The sequence below is a fragment of the Anoplopoma fimbria genome, chromosome 4, assembly GCF_027596085.1.
Source record: "Anoplopoma fimbria isolate UVic2021 breed Golden Eagle Sablefish chromosome 4, Afim_UVic_2022, whole genome shotgun sequence".
NCBI classification, from domain to species: domain Eukaryota; kingdom Metazoa; phylum Chordata; class Actinopteri; order Perciformes; family Anoplopomatidae; genus Anoplopoma; species Anoplopoma fimbria.
In genome coordinates, this window is record NC_072452.1 from 19,998,875 (window position 1) to 20,019,092 (window position 20,218).

Sequence of the window (20,218 nt, forward strand, 5' to 3'; positions counted from 1 at the left end):
TTAATTGTGTATGGGGAAAATGGCTTTTGGACCAGAGTGTATCACATGACTACTACGCCTTTCACCTAGCAGCACTGCGCCTGGGGACCTAACATGGACCAACATCTTTGGATTATACCTCTAATTATGATATTTTCACTGTGGGAGTCTGTCAGTATACTGTCAGTAATTTTGACCACATCAAGTGAATTTTGGTTATGTTGATCGATGCAGGTTACCTCACCGGAACGTCTTATCTAAAAATTTCAACAAAAAAATGATGTATCCATGTCATTTTTATGTTTGGGTGATTTCAAATGTAGCAAACAAGATTTGCAAATTGACTAAAAAGGAAACATTAAATAGTGACTAACATTTCCGTCCATGAGGTTAGGAGACAAAAAAATAAGTGGCCAATTGGAAAAGTCGCCCCCTTTAAAGCAATGAGAGTTTGGGCACACAACTATTCTAAAAACTACACTACCACTTAACAGCAGATTGAAAAAAAGTGATGTCCTTTTTCCTTGCGCAAAGCACTGCTTATGAGTGGATGAAACGGCTCTCTGACAGCTTTGTTTGGGCTTTTTGGGATAAGATGCATGTTGTTAACTTTATGAGGTTCAGGGTTTAAAATTTCGCTCCGTCCTTTCGATTCACAATCCCGTCCTGAGCATTTTCTCCCGGATTTTTGTGAATTAAGCGGAAAAACCAAAAAACATGCAGGGCGCTTTTCAAAATGAGACTTTAAGCATTAGCGAACTGAACAGAGTTGGCTGATGCTGAACTTCTCACACCACATAACTACTGCCACTCTTTTCCTCTACTTCTTTCTTTCCTCGCTCCTTCTGTTGCCATCCCTTGGGTGCCCTTGTCAAACCTCCATCTTATTTACTCTGCTTTTGGTTTCTCAAACTTCCTCTCTTCCTGGCGTTCTGCCTCTCATAGGCACATTCTCTTTTTATATCTCTCTTCCTTTCCATTCTCCCGCCATCTTTCCCTAACCCTCTCTCTATTTCTCTTGTCCCAGTCTCTGTGTTTTTATGAGCTGTGAGACAGTATGCTGCTAATTAGCATCATTCTGTGGTGCAGGACCGGGCTAGTGACCGGAGTAACAGCTTCACGGTTCACTGCTCACACACACACACACACACACACACACACACATTCATGCACACACACACAGAGACACGCACACTGAGGCAACAAGGCATGCATTAATATCAAACTGTCACACAGTGTTTCCTCTCTGTTGACCAAGTCTCTCTGCATAAGACAAAGACATATTCCAGCCCTGCCAATGCAGGATGTTATGTGTTCGCTTTGTGGAATGGATAAATATTTATGTTGAATTAGAACTACAATAGATGTGGCAGACTTTTTTAAGTATTCAGCCATGATGGTGACGTTTTCCTGACCTTAAACTTGCAATAACAGATGTTTTTGTGGCACCCTGAAGCAGCAGAAAGTTGTGAATGTAAACATTAGGTAGGTTTCCATCAAAATGTGATGCAAATTTAAACCAAATTTATTGAAATCTGTGAATGAAAATGCTAATTATATATTGTTTCCATCCACTACCATGATGCAAATCTTAGAAGTTTCATGATATACAGCTAGTGGAGCTATTTTTCCTGTCAGGTGCCATAAATCCATTGCAGAAGCGCTTCAAACAGTGGCAAAACGATGTCGAAAATGTGATGTAATAATAGCATTTCTGTTTATTTCATGTTTTAATTTGAAGGCCGTTATAGTGACCTCATTGCTACACACAGATCTGATTGTTTCATCTGTTGCTACTTTCAGTCTTTTCAGTGGTCGTCATATTAATTTGTAAAGCCTGTTTCCATTTTTTCCATTTTTTCTGTTTCTTATATTTCATGCGTATTCATCCAGCTTTTTTTATATGCGCAAACAGATAATGTGCATTAAAACAGCTGGACAGAAACACAATTATTGCTTTTTGTCATCATTCAAGTTGACTTTTCTATCAGTAGACTGGTCTTTTGTTCTCCTCTGTAACTCAAAATCAAGAAAACTAGCAAACCTGCTGAACATATAATCTTTATTCCCAGCAACCAGAGTCTTAATGTGAGGAGACTATTTGGATCTAATTAGATATTTTTAAAGAGAGACAGCCTTATAGCTTCCTCCATTTATGACTCTCCGATTCTCTACATTATAGTATTTGAGAGCAGCAATAGCAGTGATTCTATTGAAATGAATCAAACATGGTGTAAAATGTAACTGTAATAATCTTTTAGTTCTTAGGTCTTAGTCTTGGTCTTCCTCCTTATAATCATCTTAGTTCCTGCCTCTCGTCTCCTTCTTCCTTTCCTTTGCTCTTCTCCCCGTCCCTCCTCCTCCTCCTCCACCACGTCTCCTCGTCTCCCTCCATCCCAAACAATGGACAGATTAGAGAATAATTGGTGGAAAGTTTGGACTTCTCTTCACACTGGGCCTCATGCGTTTAAAAGGTCTGATATCTGATGGCACATTAATGGTTCTCATTACACAGCTGTGTGCGTACGCTGGCAACTATATACTTGTGTGTGTTCTCAAGGCTTTGTACTGGTATTAGTGTAGGTGTCTGTTCGCCTAATTTTGTGTTTTTGTATGTCAGTGATGAAGTATGTCCTCATATGCGTGTGTGGTTTAATGGATCCTTTAGCCAGACAGATCTTTGGCTTAGCTCTACTGCGGCCCCTGCAAAGCTATTATCTCCCCATACACTGTGTACACACTTCCCCCGTGTGTGTGTGTGTGAGAGAGAGAGAGAGAGAGAGACAGACAGAGACAGAGTGGGAAAAAGAGAAAGCCAACTTTTTAAAGGGGGCTATCATAAGAGACCCATGTCTCTTTAAACACACATTTTATCACACACATAATTACGCTTATGTGTAATGACAACGGACCACATTTGAAGTATTTTAGGGGGAAAACCTTGACCATTACATCCCCAACTTTATCCTGCATCTCGTCTTACACTTACTTTAGTCCTAAAGCTCTCATTCTAGTCCACAAGTCAATCTTTCAACTGTGGTAAATACATATTAAGGCCCAGCTAGTCTAACTGACGTCCAGTAGACCTGTAGTTGCCAGAGTTCTGTTCACTTCCAACTTATCAGCTGTATCACAAGACATGTAGCTTTAATTTAAGCCTTAAATCCCACCGAACAAACTTAAGTCCTGATCTAAACTCTGGCCCAACCAGCCTAATTCCAGTTAGTAGTACATGTAATCATTTTACTAAATGGAGCCTTATATCATGATGACGGCTTCAAAAAGTCCTCAGGTCTCTAATAAACCCCTTCCCCCTAAAAGTCCACAATCAGAGTTAAATAATAGCCTGAACAGCACTTTCTGAAGCATAGTATTACGAGTACACACAAACACAAACACACACATACACACTTGAATGGGCAGTTAAATAATGCCACATGTTGCTTCACCGCCTTTGTTTCATTGCAAGGATTTTTTTTTCTCTTTCTGCTTCCCTTGTTTGATTGATGGTCTAATTTACTAGAATATCACACTGACACACACACACACTCACACACATACCCCAAACCCAAAGGCCTGATGGTGTGTTAGGAGGCTGGTTTTGCACAGGCAGATCCAAATAGCTGTGGACAGGCTCAGTTAGTGATACTCTTATAGTATGTTTCACTCTCTCACAAATACTGACAGAAAACCTTCGAAAATCATCTTTTACAGTGTGACATGAGTCACAAAAATGGGTAAGATCCTTCTTTCTCTTTTTATCTTTCTTTCTTTCTCAGTTACTCAGAACTATCTTTAGATCTAGCTGTGGACAATGTTGAACTCTAAATGTGATTTTGACTGTCCCAAATGAAATGCCAATCACCCCAACTGTATTGGCCTAGTGGAAGACGTCTAAGCCATTAATATATGAAAAACTTGATAAATAAAAAATGAAAAATACTTGCATATGCCTCTTGTAATATGGGAGGACTGACCCTTTAACATCTCCCCCTCTTGTCCATCTCCTCAAACCCACAGCTTTAAAAACCTGGAAACAATTCAGAAACCCACGCAATACAGTTGTGTAAAGCTATTGGTTACTTGCTGCAGGTCTTGCACACATGTACAGTACACACTGTGTATTAATTGCTGTTCGGCCTTGTGTTTTGTTTAGGGTTCAGTAATAATAACTCATTAAACTCTAACCTCAGTGATTAAACTACTGATTGAGCACCACCACATCTGCACAGCTGACCTGTTGTGTGTGTGTGTGTGTGTGTGTGTGTGTGTGTGTGTGTGTGTGTGTGTGTGTGTGTGTGTGTGTGTGTGTGTGTGTGTTGTGTGTGTGTGTGTGTTTGTGTGTGTGTGTGTTTTGTCACAGCTCTAAGCTATTTACCGACAGATACAACAGCATTTATCTATACAGACAGTAAGACAGGAAACAGGTCTCTGTGTGCGTGTGTTTGTGTGTGGCTAGTAAAATATGAATAGTACTCACTATTTGTAAATTCAAGTCCTCTCTGGACATTTCTATTGTTCATTTCATGACACCATGTTGGCATAGTGGAACAAAATGCTGCCCAAGGACTGAAATAAAAGTTATTGCTTAGTCTCTTTGGCAGTTTTGTTAATGTTTTTTTAACCATTGCATCAATCTTATATCTTTAAATTGTAGTTCAGTGAGTGGTTTAGAGTGTGAGTGAGAGAAAATAGAGACCAACATAAAAGAGAGAAAGTGAGAAAGAGAGATATTTAAAAGGTGTGTCCTTCATGGCAGATGCCCAAGTAAAATATTTTTGTGGTTGCCCCAATCACTAAAAAAACCTGCTGAACACACACACACACACACACACACACAGATACACAGAGACACACAGACACACAGAGACACACACACACACACACACACACAGACACACACACACACACACACACACACACACACACAGAGACACACAGAGACACACGGAGACACAGAGACACACAGATACACACAGACACACAGAGACACACAGACACACAGAGACACACACACACACACACACACACACACACACACACACACACAGAGACACACAGAGACACACGGAGACACAGAGACACACAGATACACACACACACACAGAGACACACAGAGACACACGGAGACACAGAGACACAGAGACACACACACACACACACAGAGACACACAGACACACAGAGACACACACAAGGTCCCGATAACTGCATTTACAATCCATTGTCTGACAGGAAAACAGCGGAGCTGAGAAAACAGAAGTGTGTCCACAACCACGAGAAAGACGGACAATATGCTGAAGTTACACTCCGTGTGTGCATGTGTGTGTGTCATCTTGCCCTGACAGTGTACTCATCCTTTAAAGCCTTCACTTAATATGCTCAAATTAATCTCCAAAGACGTAATGCTATATATGCAAGATGTGAGGATAAATACAATCAAACATAACAGAAATGTGTTAATGTAAGCTGTACCAACTTCTGTTATAGCCAATGGTTTGTAAGAATTATTTAAAATATATTCGATATCGTTGTCCACTGCCCTCAATTAACCCAACATAGCTCAATTAGAAAGAGAGTCCGTTTCTATTAATCTGTGTCGTCTTCTGTTAATTTGAAGTGAAAGCTAATTATCTAGATGTACATTTGTAGACATGCAGTCCATGGGGAAGCTCGGCAAAGGCTGTAGGACACCGAAATGTGTGTGTGTGAGAGTGAGTGTGCGTGTATTCGGTGCAGAGGTTAACCTCTTCCTTTTCCTCCCTAACAAGGAAAGGTCAAAGGTCGTGATACAAATGGAGGGAGAGGAGGAAAGAGGGATGAAAGGATAAATTGTAAAAGGAGGCAGGGAAGGAGACTGACTGGAGACTGATTGGAGGCCAGATGTCTAATAAGGTCTATAAATAACCAGGTGACTGCTGACGGAGAACCACCGAGCTGCCTGCTTCCAAAACAAAGTCTGAACCAAAGATTTTCCAACCTTTGTCTCCTTTCTTTGTCTTCCTCTCCTCTGAGTTTGAAATGTTTGGTTTGGTTTTATTAGACAGGTCTCACACGTAGAGCTACAAGAACATGTTCTGCCTCTGGGTCATGTTAAAGGCAGCCAGAATCGATGTTTCAGCAAATATGATTTGGTAATTTCCCTCCTCATGAGTTTGTGAAATGTCCAAGTATGTTCTTTTTGGAACATAAGTATGGGTGAAAGTCCCCAAATTCAAGATTTATACAAAAGGGATCTGAACTAAGCATTTATTAAAATAAATGATTGTTGACAGTGCATAAAGAGTTATAGACCATGTGGATTTAACATTTTTTGAAACAAAATATGTCACAGCTCATATATGACAAAAACATTGGACAAGTATATCAATTCTCTAATATTTTGAAAATTGCATTTTTGTATGGGTTTTTTATTTATGTGTGCTTTTACCCTAAAAACTGGAAATATATGTGTGATAATGTGTAAACAGTCTGTGTTTACCAATGTACTTCACATATTCATTCTGCATTTCATCCTAAAACTTGTTGCCTCTGACAGCATTTCTTTCATATTGGGAAAGCTGAGACTTTGAACATATCTGGGAAAAAATATATATTTATTTTTTTCAAAAACATCTGGAAGTTGGAAGAAATGACCGACTTCCCTGTAAAAGTTAACGCAGCCCATGAGTGTGAAATCTGAATGAACATAACTGCCTTTGTATCCCTCTGTCCTTTTCTGTCTTTCAACCTTCTGTCTCTTTCTCCTCCTCCACTTTCTCCCTGTCTGTCCTCCCTCCATCCATCCGTCTGTCTGTCTACATTCTTCTTTATCAGATAGCCGGAGTCTTATCGGTGTGGAGGTGCTGAGTACTGAGCAGCTCCACAGCTCCACCGTAACAACAACACATTCCTGCCTGCTATGTGTCCGTGTGTGTCAGCGTATGTGTGTGTTTTAGTTTAAGATATGAAAGTTAACGGATGTGTTTTAGTTTGCATGAGAGTCTGTCGCAAGGAAAGACAAAGACAGGGTCTGTTTTTCTGATGTGCAGGTGTGTGTTTTTTGGAGATATGAACGTAATGCGAAAATAAAATGGTGTGTGTGTGTGTGTGGTGTGTGTGTGTGTGGTGTGTGTGGTGTGGACACATTCCTCCTCACCACCTCCAAATCGCTCTGCTCAGAGGGCCAATCAAAACAGACGTAAATCGCGGGCGGATATAAAAGCCATGCCAAAGCAAAGGACTGAGTGCTTTGGCAACACATGCATGTTTTGTTTTTGTGGATGTGTCACACAAAGATCTACCTCTTTCTTAATGAAGCCGCAAAACCTTAAATGAGGTACTTATATTATGAAAGCATTTAAAAGAATTTAATTTGATCAACCTTAAAAACCACTAGATTCTTATCATACGCTCTTAATAACTTATAATAACAACTATGGTTCAAATTCCATTGTGAAAAAAAAATGCTTACAGGTAAATTATGTTTCACAATCCACCTTTTATTTCCAATCTTTAGATCAGTATCAAAATATTATTACAATAAAGAGAAAAAAAAGTTTTTTCTGCAACGAAAACTTTAATGAAACTGGGCACTTCTGAAACACTTTGACACAAATTTGAGCTGACTGCCCTGTTAAACTGCCAGCATGGATGACTGGCTAATTTACAGCATGTTACATGATCCACCGAGGGAATACCATCACAGGTGTGTGTGTGTGTGTGTATGTATGTATGTATGTATGTATGTATGTATGTATGTGTGTGTGTGTGTGTGTGTATGTTTCGGGGTTCCATGGTAATGCTATTACCCTATCAGCATCTCGTTTCCACCCCCAGTTCTTTGCCTGTGATGCTATCTGCTCCATTTACCAAGATATGATTACAAACATGAAGCTTCTCATACTGGTGAGACGTCCATACCTGAACGCATGTGTGTGTTATTTTCTGTCAAGCACTTCTTCTTTTGATGTTTAAACCTAAGAGCCATGGGTCGAAAGTAACTAAGTACATTTACTCTCTACCTTACTTTAGTAGAATTTTGAGTTACTTATGCTTCACTTGAGGCCTAAAGCATCAGTTATTGTAATACAATAATATAGTACACATAGTTCTGAATGGGCCGTTCAGCAAAATACATACTTTTACTTTTGGTACTTTAAGTATATTCTTGGGCTAATACTTTGGTACTTTTTCTTAAGATTTTCAATGCATGACTTTAACTCCAAACTGTGGTATTGCTACTTTTACTTCAGTTAAATATCTGCATACTTTTTCTACTATTGCTAAAAACAATGTTGATACCATAACACTAAATGGGGTGATGCCACATGTAAAGCTTGTCAAATGTAATCACAGTACTGACAATACATTTATTTTACTAAGTGCTAAGTAACTCAGAATGAGTATAAAAGATGGAAAGGACTGGAAGGACAGGTGTAAGAAGAAAGAAAAATATTACATATTTATAGAAGAAACTTGGGTGAATTAAGAATGAAAGAGGGAAAAAAGCACATAATCCAAGAGCTGCCTTCTGGACCAAAAGAAATAAGTGGCTATCAAACGCTCAGCAGTAGCAGGATGCTGATGGACAGATCCAGAAAAGGAAATGAAGACGCCAGGCCCTCTTCCCCTTCATGGGATCAAGCACTGCCCTTCTCTCCTCCCTCAACAAAATACTCATTGCACTAAAGCAAAACACTGAACCCCCAGCTGCTCCAGAGGAGCTGCTCCATGGTCAACGCTGCAAGATTACACTTGAACTGGGCAGCTCCCACGCGTGTGTCTGTGATGTCTGACACTTGTGTTCCTCTGTGACCATCCCCCAGCAATTTCTTTAGAAGAGAACAGGGGAAATGCCAGGGTCAGTTGTTGCTGCACCAGACATTTATCAGGCAGATTTACACCACATTTTGGTAAATGTGCTTGTGGCAAATGCATCAATTGTGAGTGGTGAAGGTCAACCTGAGCCAAAGGTCTTGTCAGGAGGGGCTGGCAAATTCATCCAAACCTCCCAAAGGCAATTAAGAGGGAGGAAAGGGAAACATGTAAGACCAGGATTTGGGAAAGGAGATAGTCACTATAACTGTGTGTGACTAAATTCCAAATTCAGAGCATCTCAACAGGTGGGCTAGAAGCTAACAGTGCTAACAGCATGAACAGTGACCAACAGCGGCTGTGCTTACAGTGTTAACTTTTAATAACTTTAACCTAATCCCTGAAAAGGTAGACCTAACTTGAAAATGAACTTGAAAGCAGAACCATTCAAGTGTCAAGCCTCGTCATGGTAAAATCCCAGAACTATGGAGAATGATTACTGTAAAATAACGACCTGCAGCCCTTGTGTGGCCACAAAGTATCAATATCTAACTATGTAAAAACACTATTAACACACTTTTAAAAGGAAAATGTTCAAATGCAGTGCCGTAATTGTCAATACAGCCACCTGAGACAATTGATTTGTTACTAACCTTAACCATAAGGACTTGAGGCTAGCTATAACAAGAATTGAGGCTTGACTTGGACGTGTCCCAAAAGCCTTAAAAACAGCTCTGCTTCCATGTACCGGTTCCTCTGAGGATGGAGGTTGTGACATTGTTAAATATGATACCCCATTTTGTAGTAATCATCCGATCTCATAGGACATCGGAAAAGTCTGTGAGGGCAAAAGGATCTCCCACCATAGAGAAACTAATATCTGCAGGATTTAGGGTTTGATTGGAGCCACAATTGGTGCTGCTTTCATGGAAACCATGAATCAAATCACATTTTATCTGGGTTGTTGGACCTCCTAAAACTCATTTTCTGTTGGAAGGTATGAGACTGACTGAGCTCTAATGAAATAAATCTAGCTGTACTGCCATTTCCACATTTTTTTTTTACTTCAGGAAGCCTGGGACACTGAAGTCATAACATCAAAGTCACCAGCCTGCTGGTAACGGGGCAAACCAACTCACCAGGAGTCAGGCTCCCACGGCAGGACACACACACACACACACACAAACACACACACACGGACACACACACACACACACACACACACACACACACACACACACACACACACACACACACACACACACGGACACACACACAAACACACACACACACACACACACACACACACGGCTCCACGCTGCTGGCTTATCTCTGATCCGCCATCTCCCTTCCTGCGGTTTGGATCTGATGAAGCCCTGTACTTCAAAGTTTTTGTGTATGTGTGTGTGTGCACGTATTGTATGTGCATATGTGTGTGTGGACGTAATGGAAAGCACCTGCACCCGTTGAGGCGAGGAAAATATTTTGTGCGAAACAATATGGAGACGTGGATGGATGAATGGACGGACGGCGAGATTTAAGGAATGAAAAAATGTTTAATTTGTTTCATCTGTAAAACAATTTTCACAAAGCAGCTTTGTTGGCAAAGCTTTGTAAATAAATGACTTGACTCGATATAGGGGATGGATGCATGGATGAAAAAGAAACAGGAAGACCAGATGGGGCGGGCTTCCTGGGGATGAAACAAGGAGATGCATTGGATCTAATGCGAGAGGTAGAAAGGCTAAGGTAGGATTGGAAACGTGGATGGAGGGATGGGAAGAGTGAGGAGGAGGGGATAAAGGAAAGAGGGATAGCAGTGATCAGATAAGGCAAAATAAAGATGAAAAATACAGCAGGAAGGAATGACGAAGAGGGGATTTCAAGCGTCTGAGGGGGATTGTACACATATAAGCCTGAGAGATGGATGAAGGGATGGATGGGAGGATGAGGAGGATAGAGAAGGGTTGAGAAAGTAAATGAGAGACAACTTAGGCAGCAGGTGAGGCAGATTTGGGCTGAAGTAAGCTCTCATGACCGGAGATTTAAGGGAGATTTCAACAGAAGCCAATGCTGGAAGATTGACAGCATCTACAGGCTTTCTTTTTTTTATTGTGAGCCACAGTCATATGTTGATTCAGCTCAAAGGAGGAGGGCACGTGCATGCACGTTTCTTATAACAGTAGTAGGAGGGGCTAAATAAATGGTCACGTTATGACAAAAAAGCACAAAAATCAGGGGGAAATTACAAGTTCACTTTATGCTTTGGTAATCTGCCCGTTGATATTTGCGATTTTTAGAACTACTTGGTTTGAGAGGGATTGAAGCGCCATCAAAATAAGTTGGGTCCATCCTCAGGAGACCATGAACCTCCAGCTCAAATTTAACTGTAGCTGTCAGATCATGTGGAATAACGTTGATACCAAACAGATGCACTACTGGAGGGCTATTGGAGTATCCAAAGTGAAAATGTTCAACCTCTAAAGAACAGATTTTTGGATAAAAGAAATGCTGGTATTGCGCTTAATATATTTTCAATGATTCATTGAATGACTTATTTCATTCACAAATGAGCTGCACAGGAGGCTGCATTTAAATGTCTAGCAGTCAATATATATCAAACAGATAAGATGTAAAGTAGACATTAATGTTCAATATTGCAGAAACATCCACAGACACATTTTTTTCTTGCAACATTTTACCATCATTCTACTATTGGGGAAAGTTAACATTACTGGTTAAACACTTTTTACCCACATGCATAAACTAATAAGTCTTTGATGTTGATCTTTAAATATTTTTGTGATTCCCCACTCATTGTTTCGAGTTTTGAAATGAGAGGGTTAAACTTTATAACTACTGTTTTTACACCACAACCAAATCAATCCCTCCTCATTGATATAAAAGTAGAAAATGATTGAATAAGGTCTCTTTAACAATCTATCAAATTAACACCAGAGTGTGGAGACACACAGTTGCACACTTGGCTTTTACCCCTTTTAACAAGAGGTCACAGGAAGGAAGGTTTTTTTTTATTGGGTGGCGTTGAAGGTCTGACCTTTGAATCTCACTTCCCAGAAGATGATCAGTTTAATCCCACAATGATTCACACACAACTGGAAAACATTTATCTCAAATCTTTGCTGGCAACAAAGTATTGTGTGTTATTTGAGTTTACATTAACATTGATGAATGGATCAATGTCACAATAATTAAACAGAACACACTCCTTTTGTGTTCCAGGAATGAAAATGATTGTTTCGCAATGTGCAAGTTATTAAGTAACTAAAGCTGCGTAACAACAGAGCCTCTTCTTCTCGTGCCAAAACTAGATGACTGATACTCTTAAACATCAATAGAAGTCTGTTAGTCACAGACTCAATTAATGAAAGTGATGGAATGCTTGCACATCCAAACAGTGTTTTTCCTGAGGGTTGTTGGGATGTTTGTTTTAGAGAAAGAGAGTTAAAGACGGAAGAATGATTGCGAAAGGGGCAGAAAATAGAGATTTTATCCAAAAGTGCGTGGAAAATCTAAATAATGAGCTTTAATTTGACAGAGCATGACAAAACCCCTCTTGAAAGTGGCTTATTAGATTTCCCCGTACGTTGCTTTTAAAGGCCGGGAGTTTGGGACAAAATTATATGTTTCAGAGTTCTGCTAGCAAAAAATTCTGCCTCGAGTAGCAAAAGTAAAGACATTTGTCTCAACCGTGGAGTGGCCGGCTATTCATTTTGAGCAGAGACCCATGTAATTTACTGCTTTCCCAAGCACAATGTAAACTAAATTACGGGTTGTAATACAATGCATGGCTTACATTGATAACGAGGCCATTCGGCTACAAGGGGGAAAGAGTCAGAGGGTTGGCCCATGCCCATGTGTGAGCACACAAGTCATTATCAGATATACACACACACACCCTCAAACACAAATCACCGTCAAGTTTGAGATGACACTATAAACTTTGCTACGAAAGTCTATTAAGGACAGATCTGGTGATAGTCTTTGGATGGCTTTACTGAGAGAACTCACTCGACTAAACATTTGTTAGATTTATTTCGAGCTCGGGGCAGAGAAGGGAAAGAGAAGTTTACATTGCCTTTGCCCGGGCCCTCGATTTCCTTTCCCAGGATATTAATGAGGAAATGACACACACTTGTGAAGGAAGAAAAAGAAAGAAAAGAGAGGAGAAGAAGGAGAAAAAGAGGGAGTGAGGGATGTAGGTTTCGGGGGGGATGAGAACTGGTGATTAATCCTGCTTTGAGTCGACTCCGCCGGGAATTCCATCAAAAGGACGGAGAGAAAAGGGGGATTTTAATTGCCGTTCCCTCCACGTTTCCCAAAACGCTTACCTACCTCTACACACCACCACCACCACCACCAACCACCCTCCATTCCTTCTGCTTTCCTCCACCATCCTGGTAAAGGGGGTCGCCCTGGAATCCGGCAGGCCTCCCACCGCACACACACACACACACACACACACACATACACACACAGAATTACTTTCAGATGTGGGGTCGAAGCAAAGGTAGGTGTGTGCTTAAAATGCCACCTCACCCTCTGCGGCCTGTGTGCGCAGCTCCTCATTTTAGTATTTAAACCTGTGTTTATCTTGCTGTCACATGCGTCTGTGCAGCTGAAACCCTCACCTGTATTCAGTTACAGTCTAATGCGCCAGTCCTGGTTGAAACTAAACCATCAGTTCTACTCAATGTGTTGATAACCTAACACAAAGCACTGACCCTTTTGTGGCTGTTGGATGTGTCTGCATGGATAAAACTGCCAGTGGAGTGCGTTCCTGCCACATCTGGTGGATAGGTTTCTCTTCCTTCTGCTGCAGTGACTGTCAGAGTGGAGACTGGGGACTCATCAGAGGTCCTTGAAGGGAACCCTGTGGTTCGCCGATAAAAGAGAAGAATAGTTTCATCTCTGTATTATTTCACATACCAGCTAATAAGAGAGTGTACTGACTGTGCCATGCAGCTAAGTACTGTAGACTTATCCTGTCAAAAGTGACACTCCATTTAAATGTACAGACCTCCCACTCCCCTGGATACTATTTAACTTAGATTTATCATCAATGTATAATATTCCACACATTACAGTTATTGCAAAAGGGCACACTTTCAACCCTCTTTAATGGGGATTTATTTCATGAACTTCAGTTTGCTCATCAACAGGAGCATTACTCAGCCTTTGAAACCATTTTATAATGCTTTTCTTTAGCTCTGGGGGAGCTCTCTAATGTCTGAAAAATAACCTTGATGATGTCAGCAGGGTTGTCTTACCTTGGTATTGGAGACTACAAATTATATATTTATTATTTATTATTTAAAAGCCTAAGTTACGACCTGGGCATGGAGTTTAAAAAATGTGGGTGTTTACCAGGCATCGGAAGTCTAAAGTTCATCTCAGACAAAACATATACATAATAATTTATGCAAATAAATTGCACTTCAATTAAAAAAATCAAACTCATCCATCTCCTCGTGCCTATCTACATTGCCTCCAAAACTTTTGTATTCATAGTTTTTTTCTGCAGCTGGTTTTTCCTTTTTATTAATTTTGGATGCCAATAAAACAAGCCAACCAATAAAATAACGGCTTTTCCTCATGCAATCAATAGACTTTCTTGAACATCAATGTCATGATTCTGTTCATACCATCACATAACAATATGGATTGTGATCAATTGTTCCATTTGCTCCTGAGTCCTCTTCGACAAACAAAATAAAGATTTTAAAGACAACCAACACAAAAGAGAATATGAGGGGATTACAGCAGTTGAACTTTCTTATGATGACGAGGTAGCCCTCAAAAGAGGGGTAAACATACGTTGTTGTCAAGGTAACGTTCAGAGAAACGTAATGCTATGGACCGTAACATTACGTGTAGTCACACCCGGTGTGAAAAGGCTTTAACAATTGTAAATGTAAATGTATTATTGTAAATGTACGATATAGGGTTTAAGGAGTCTATCTTAAACTGGGTACTAAAGCTCAGGATATTTATCCCGATATTTGAATCCCCCGACTTTATGGAAGTTGGCAACCAAATCACTGGTGTGCCGCTTTGAGATAGATCATCGGCGTTAAATGTTGTCAGTGATTAACTAGATGACTGATACCATTAAACATCAATAGACTCAGTTCATGGAAGTGATGAAATGCATGGCAGTGATTGTGTTTTCCTGAGGGTTGTTGGGATGTTTGTTTTATACAAAGAGAGTGAATCATCTACTCTAGTTTAAATTCAGTCAGTGATTAATACTTCCCATAATTACTTTTAACAACAAACAGGCTTTTGCAAGTTTTTCTTGCATTCAAAAGTAGATCCATTACAATGTAAATACTGTTAAGCTTAAAGGTAATCAATCTTTTAGGGTTCTCAGTGCAAATACAGTAGGAAGTAAATAAAATTGCATTTCCGTGGCCTGCAGCAGCACCATTATACTGTTTTAATAATCTGTTGTGCATTGGAGTAACTGAAAAAAGAAATCCTAAAATGTCATGCTGTAGATCCTCAGACATTAACCTTTACACTCCAGGAATTAAACTGTAGGTCAAAAAGAGAGTGATTTCTAATGAGTGGGTGGTTTCTGGTTTAGTGTCCTTGTCAAGTGTCTTTGTTTCCGTGGAAACCTGGGGCTGACACTTAATATCCACACAGGGTAAACAGTTGTACTCTAAGGTTAAATTGGCATTACACCTTCACCCATTCAGTACATTTAATTTCAGTGGAGCAAACAGTTCTACTGAAGTCCCCTCATCCACTTATTCACCTCAACGTCCCCCTTTACTTTCCCTTTACATCAAACAGGATCAAAGTAAAGAAGTTAGGGACAGGGGTCTTTAAGTGGAGATAAGATGGGGGTGTTTGATTTCTACCGCAGCCAGAGGTCTGACTGTCATGTCATGGATAGATGACTTTAACAAACTTCCCTCAGATGAAACCACCAGGCAGTATACATTTACCTCCCCCATGTGGCATCATATGGCCTTGGTTAGAGATAAGGGCCATTTTAAATGTATTGTGGGGTTGTCTAGATAGATCTTTAAGGGCTGCTGTTGAGGTAAAATAACATGTAACTGCTGTTTGTTTGTGTGGTTAATTTTTGTTCATTGAAGTCACCAAATATTCTAGTGATAATTTGATACTTTTAGATGATATACATGTGCATGTGATCCAGAACAAGATAGAAAATGTGATTTAAGATTGAAAAAGCTTTTAAAAGCTGATCCAAATAAATAAAAGTAATGAAATTTAGTTGTACATCTTCCTCAGTAGATAAAACTCCAACACGTGATGCTCACACACACTGGCAGCATATGTTCCTTGTTAAAGACTTTAAAATATATATTTTTCCAGTCTAAAAATACCCTTTGCAAGGTAACAGCTTATTGTTTTGTCATCTGTGATTGGAAAGGCAGCCACAGGATAACATCTTGACTGTTGATGTTTGCAGGAACACAGTATAAGTGATGGCATTTCCATGTCCAAACATAACAGAGAAGCACGGGGAAAGTAATAGTGTTTATGTGTGTAAAATACTGCTCACAAGATAGAAATGTCTGATAATGTTTGGTGTTGTAACCATAGAGGGGGATCTTGTTTTTCCTGAATCACTATGTGGACAAATCTTTATCGTGCTTCACATCAGAACCTGTACAGCGTTGTGTCTCTTCCATCTACCAATTCTGAGAAATCCACTTGTAGTTGTTCAGTTGAAGATAGAGACACAATGCTGTAACTGTAACAGCTCACAGTCAAAATATCCCCATGAATGTTAAGATTTGGTGTTTTATTGGATCTGAAGCTTGGATCAAACTTTGATTAGTATACTAATACATGGATCCTACTTATGTAGACATTATATAAAGGACTGTTCATTTTTTCCAATATAATGTTACCTTCAATTCTAAAAAAAATGATTGTACCTTCAATGGTTAGCTCTAAATCCACCTGTTTTTTAAGTGCTTTGAAATGTTCTGGAAATGTAAAGATATCATATCGTGCATATGATATCTGTGATCTAAAATAAGATATCATACAAAGTGTTCTATGAGGATATGTTGCTTTGATTTATACTCATGCTTTCGTCTTTTCTGTGAGTGGAGATACATACACTTTTTTGTATTTGTTTGTACACATTAAACAAACACCATGCCATGTTAAATAGAGAGCTTTAGGGGTGCTTGTTTACTGCTGGTTTCAGTCCATATGCTAAGCTAAGCTAACGTGCTTTAGCCTTATATTTACCATACAGACTGAGCGTTATCAGTTTTTGCATATAACGCTTTGTAAGTAATCAACTTATCGTGTTCTCCGAAATGTCAAACTATTCCTGTGAGGCCATGCTGGTGTGTACATTATCTGTCTATATGTTGTCTCCCTCTGTTAAAATAATGTTGATGTATCATTGGTTTGTTGTCATGATGACTTGATAATCCAGGACAGAAAACATTTGGGTGGTAAAAATGAGTCTGACACGTAAAAAGCATTTTTTCTTTTAATGAAAATGTCATGGTGAGTTGTGAATATATTAAATCACTTTTTTTTTTTATACAGCCTTGCAACAGTGTGGGAAAGGATAGAGAAAAAACCTAAATCTAGACAAAAACTTATTATATCTGTGTCTCATGTGTGGCAAAAAACCACCGGGTTAGAACATATTATTTTGTTTTGTGTATAATGGAAAGCTCATGTAGAAACCCATGTGGGGAGAAAAATAAAAACACAATTCATATTCTTGCAAATAAACTCCAGAGCAATGCGTGTTATCACCGCGGCTGCATGGAAATGATAGTAGACATTTGTTTTTCTCCTCCATGAGAAACAGCGAGAGCAATGTTTACAGACTCCATGTCGTACACAGAATGTAAACAGGGAGAAGTGATGCGGCGGCACATTTAATTAAATACAGCCGCGGGAGATGAACATAAGACATCATGAGACCAAGTTGGATGTCTTAACATGTCTTTACAATCAGATCTCCAAAGTGACATCGACAGTGGGATAGAATCTGATGCTTTAACCTTTAGTTAACCATTCACATGTTTCATTCTAAAGGGCTGAGAAACATAAATCCCTTTAGTATTTATTGATCCTGGTTATGCTTTATTTTATGACTTTTACAGCTTTATGATGTGTCAGAACAACAAGAGGGAACATCTAGATGCACAACAGATGCACTTTGCTTACTAAGCTGCTGTTTCTAAGCCTTGTGTGATCTCAAAATCTACAGTCTCTTTGATCAGACGTCATTAAAAAAAAGACAAGTGTAACTCTAAATGCGTCAAGAGTTAGTTGAATAACTGCCTCGTCTGAATCAGGTATGCTTCTGGTTAGCGGCCGACAAGAGTGTCAGATCATAATCAACGCGACACCTGCTGGGATTACCCAGAAGCCCCTGCTCATATGGGCCGCATTACCGGTCTCTCTAATTGGCTGGCTCCCCTGTGAGAGCTAAACCCTTCTGCGCTGTGATTGGCTGGAGCCGGCTGGGTTCGTGAGTGTAAAGAAACTGCAAATCTGTGAAAAGTGCAGTGTGTTGTCTATGTCCTTATGTGCCTGCATGTGTTCTTGGAAATTTTGCATAAATATGATCGAGTTGCCTCAGAGTGCTGCTCAGAAATCAAAATGTGCTTTTTATTATTTTGGAAAAAACAAATTAAAGTTCGTCACGGAAAGTGGAAAGACAGCATTATGCAGGAAAACATTCTGGGCCACTTCCTTAAGGCTGCAGCCATAAGCTTGTGGGTTCACAAAATGCTAAATGTTGCTACATCATTTGTTTTCAGAATGATTTTACACCCTGAGAGGAGGTCTGTGAAGTGTTCTCTGTAATTTAGCCGCCCTGCCAGCCTCCTCCATCAATCCCATGATCCTCAGGGAGACATTCTCTTCAGCCCTCAAACAATGCCGAGCCCTCCTGGTACATATTTTACAACCAATGGTGTCATGTGCACGTTACAATGCCAGGTGGTGCAGGAAAGAAATATATATATGCATGTTTTTCATCCGTACACACGTGCACACGAAGACAAACACACAATAAAAGAGTTTTAGGATGCTCAGGAGAGCAGAGTTTTAAGACGCTCTTCCTGCTTTCACTCCTGGATACCCAACATTTAGGATTTCAATTACTATCATTCTGCCTTGTGTGGGGGTGCGTATGCATGATGATTGCATTTTTGTGTGTGCGCGCCTTTTTGCGGGTATAGAGCGCCATTAACGACCTCTGTTCTCTGGTAGCCAGCAGCCAATGTGGAATGGTTCCAGTTAGGAGCAGAAATGGCGTGAAAAGAAAGCTAAAGAAAGAAGGAAAAAAAAAAACACTTAATGCACTCCGGCTCCATGGACGTCTCCTGTGACAGCGGAGGCCGAAGCTCTTGTAAGCCTCATTTCCACTCGGCCTACTCACTGAATTTAATACAACACTTGTGGAACACAGTAACTCTATTTGTCTCACCTACTTGAACTTTGCTTAACTTACAGTATTTTGACACCAGAGGAAGCACAGCAGCTTATATGGCTCTTATTATTGATGCAGCACTCTTGTGTGAAGTGCAACACAGCATTTACATACTGTATATAATGGTAACAACATGGTGTTCAGTGGAGCAAAGCAGGAACAGGAATGTCAGACTCTGTACAGAAAGGTTTTGAGGCAGTAAAAGGAAGAAAAATGGGGACTGTGTTATTATCGTGTCAGCTAAGATCCAAAGCAACCTATGATCCAAAAAAAAGTTATTTGTTTGTGTAATTGACCATTGATCAGAGAAATAGATCAGCTATTCCAAATAAATCTTGTTTTCAGTTGCTGCTCGGACTATTAACACACATCCAGATTCCTCCAAACCGTGACCTTGAGTGGAGTTTACTGCAGATGGAGCACAGTCAGACTCCAACCACACTCAGTGTACTACTGCACACTGAGTTAATCACACTTTCTATTAACTTTTATTGGTTACACACATGTAATGACGTTTAATTGAGTAGAATGTACAAAGTTTAAGGCTATTGTTTTAAGATTTTGGATATTTTTCCTTTGTGGGCTGATACCAATGTCAGAACAATGTGGGGGGATAAAAACATGAATGGAAGTTCATATACAAACACACAAACACACACACACACACACACACACACACACACACACACACACACACACACACACACACACACACACACACACACACACAGTTTAACTTAATAGTAACTAAGAGAAACAGGGAATTAACTGATTTCATATTGCTTTATTTATGACTCCCTGAGAGCTTAATGAGCGATAATGATTACAAAAATGAATTATAGATTTAAGTTTCCATCTGATATGTGTTTATTTTCCTCTTCCAAAGAGATAGTTGAAAAAGACCAGAGGGTGTTTATACTGTACAGATTGTAAAACTCCCTGAGGCAAATTTGTAATAAGTGAAATTA